This window comes from Pogona vitticeps, chromosome 2 (assembly GCF_051106095.1).
Source record: "Pogona vitticeps strain Pit_001003342236 chromosome 2, PviZW2.1, whole genome shotgun sequence".
Classification (NCBI taxonomy): domain Eukaryota; kingdom Metazoa; phylum Chordata; class Lepidosauria; order Squamata; family Agamidae; genus Pogona; species Pogona vitticeps.
Window position 1 is genome coordinate 104,370,895 of NC_135784.1, and position 3,327 is coordinate 104,374,221.

At 43.3% G+C, this 3,327-nt stretch overlaps 1 non-coding gene across 1 annotated transcript; it reads right to left on the reverse strand.

Annotated features, from left to right (window-relative positions):
• Positions 1–645: 645 nt before the first annotated feature.
• On the reverse strand, positions 646–810 carry LOC140705078 (U1 spliceosomal RNA). Its single transcript, XR_012084627.2, has one exon. It is a non-coding gene; the product is annotated as a U1 spliceosomal RNA (small nuclear RNA).
• Positions 811–3,327: the final 2,517 nt, after the last annotated feature.

A 3,327-nucleotide genomic window follows, 5' to 3' on the forward strand; every position in this document is an offset into this window, starting at 1 on the left:
GTTTTCAAACATGATGTAAATTCTGCCTTAAGCTCAGGTCTGTTTGGCCAGAGTCCAAACAAAGACAACAAGAAGAATAGTTTTATTTACAGTCCTTAGACCAGTCACAAAACAAAGACTATTTTCTTCTTCTCCTTCTTCTCCTCCTCCTCCTCCATTTTATTTTTGGCAAACATGCTCTAATTTGAAAGAGTTAGTCTCAAACTGATCATCTATTGGATTTTGGTCAAACTCCTACATTTGAAATTGGAGGAATTTCGATGGATGTCCATGGGTGAACCAAATAATAATAATTACCATATTTTTCGCTCCATAAGATGCACTTTTTCTCCCCCAAATACTGGGGGAGAAAGTATGTGCGTCTTATGGAGTGAATACAGTAAAAAAGGGTTCAGCCACCACCACCCAGAAGCCTCCCACTGCCATGCTGGGAGGCCTCTGAACTGGCACCAGAGGCTGCTTCCTGGGGCAGCCACATTCGACCTCACCATTCTGCCATCTGCACTGTTGGCTTTCCAGGATCTGCTTCCTGTAGCCCAGCTGCAAAACCAGCAGGGCCAACAGGCCTATAGCAGCAAATTTAAATGGTTGAATGCAATGAAAATAGCCAAGGAACAAAGGGAAAATAGTGATTCTAAAAAGATCAGGGGAAACCATAAACACAAACCCCCCCATTACCACAAACTGGGCAGTTAATTTTCCCACATTTGGGGAAATCACAGGCATCACCACATCCAAAGTGCAGTAGATGAGCCTTACCCTGGGAAAACCACTTTTACGATCATGGTATCTCCCCTGCCAGGTATGAGTTGAAATGGCCCCTGCAACTCCTGCCCCTGTCTGTGCCCTGTCCCCCAAAGGCATGGTGACCCCCCCCCAGCTGCACCTCCTGATCAGAACAGGGCTGCACAGCCCCAGTCCTGCCAGAGGACAAGAGAGCTCCTCAATGTTTTGGGGTGCCCCACAGGACCCCCATCAGGGGCTGGGTGTTCCTCCCACAGTGCACAGATATTAGCATACCTAATATGCAGGGAAGGCAGGGAACGCGGGAAATTCAAACTTTCAGTTAGTGAAGAGGCTGTTTGTCTACTTCCCTGCTAGAGAGAGACCTGGGACTGCCTGGTATTGTCATTTTAAAATGTAAAATTTAGTTTAAAAGCTGTTTGTTTGGGGTTAGTGCTTGGGCGAAAAGGTGCTCCGTTTGAGTTGAAACCTGCTTGTGTAGAAACGTGCATACTTGCTTTAAAATGTGTTAATTTTGCTTTAAAAGCTGCTTGTTTTGGGTTAAACTGTGCTTGGGTGAAAAGGTGCTCCGTTTGAGTTGAAACCTGCTTGTGTAGAAACGTGCATACTTGCTTTAAAAGCTGTCTGGGAAGCCTTTTAGACCAGCACCGATCAGCTGTTACGTGGGGAGAGGGGAGGGGGCAGGAGCAGAGATGAGCACAAAATGGCTGCCGTCTGCCGGCTGGCTTTCAGCTGTTTGGTGCTCTTTTTCAGCTGTTTGGGGGGCTACAGTACCTGGTAAGTGACTTTCTTTTAATTTTTAAAAAAGTTTCTGACCTCCCCCCCCCTAAAAATGCATTAATTAATTTTCAATGCATTTCTATGGGAAATCTGGATTCAACTTGCAAACTTTTCAACTAGTTCTGGGCATCTAATAGAGAATGTATTTCCAAAGGGTGTTGCAGCAAGGAAACTAACTGTGTTAACAGCTGTTAAATAGTTTAATTTCACTATTTATCCTCCACACAACTAAAAGGGACCTCTTAATGCAGTGCCAAATCAGACAAACTATTTCTAACTTAATATAGGCTTGAGCTGTAGCTGGGCACAGTTGCACAACAATCTCATCTGTCATTGAGACATTTCTATAAGCATGGGGAGGAGGTGGATGAAAGGAAATGTAAAATATAGGTAGAGTGGTATAGGTCTTATCACTGGCTGATAATGGTCTATATGTACTTGACTAAAATTTATGGTACACAAATTTATGGTACATAAACTAGAGTACACAATCCTTTAAGTCTCTCCATTCGTTAATGACAGTGGTAATGGTTCTTAATGACACTGTTGACTGCTGTTCACTTTACATGGTTCAAATGTTATTCTGTTATAGTTTATTAAATATTTTATTATACTATTTGGTTCAGAATATATTTTCCCTGTTTTCCTCCTCTAAAAATTAGGTGCATCTCAAGGTCAGGTGTGTCTTATGGAGCAAAAAATACGGTACATGCTGTCAAGTCAGTTCTGACTTATAGTGAACCTTTCCTGGGTTTTCTAGGGTGCTCAGAAGTGGTTTCCGGGGGGGCAGAAGATTCTTCTGGATCTTCTTAGAAGGCACAGTGGGGACAGAACTCCCAGCCTCTGGCTGAACAGCCAGGTACCCATCTGATTGAGCAATCCAGCCAGGATGAACTAAATCATGCCAAAAAGATTTGGGCAGTCTTTTGAAGCAATCTAATGTTACGGTTGACTAGAATGGGCCTATAATGTGGCATAAAGGTAGTTTTTAATTGGTTGCGTCACTTCAGCAAAATAGGCTAATCCAATGCTAGGCCTACCTACCTGGACCCATCAATAAGTGAGTTTTAAGTTAGCTGTGACTAATTTGGTTCCTGACTGTTGAGTCAGAGTTTGGGAGTTCTGTTCCCGCCATGCATCCTCAAAAGGTCAGCCTGTGTGTTCCCTGAATGGAATGGTAAACCACTTCACAATGAAACTACATACTCACCAGTTAGATCAGACTCTATAGAACAGTGGTCCCCAACCTTGGGCCTCCAGATGTTCTTGGACTTGAACTCCCAGAAATCCTGGCCAGCAGAGGTGGTGGTGAAGGTTTCTGGGAATTGTAGTCCAAGAACATCTGGAGCCCAAGGTTGGGGACCACTGCTATAGAAGACAGTTATGGGGAAAGAGGTGCTGAACGGCAATGGCTCATAGCTTGCAATAGCCTCTGCTTGTCCTCTTATAGATGGAATCTCCATCTGTGTTATACTACTCCCGGCATACTGACTGTAGATAGCATTGTTAACTATATCACATCAGGTTTACATTGGATCTCACAGAAACAGGGAATGTTTGCTTATTTTTCAATGTCTTCCAGAATGCCCCAGCCAGTAGGGAAGGAGTGTTCATGCTGGATCAGGTACCACAGAAGCTCTGGTGGAAAAACAACAACCCCTCATTTCTGTGGTCTCAGTAAATATCAGAAGAGATTTCATTTTTAATTTAATGCATTTCTTAGCCATCCTTCTAGACTTACTTCCTCCCTTAAATTCAGGTTAGCCTTTTCATGAGATTCAATTGTAAAAAGACTTGGGTCAT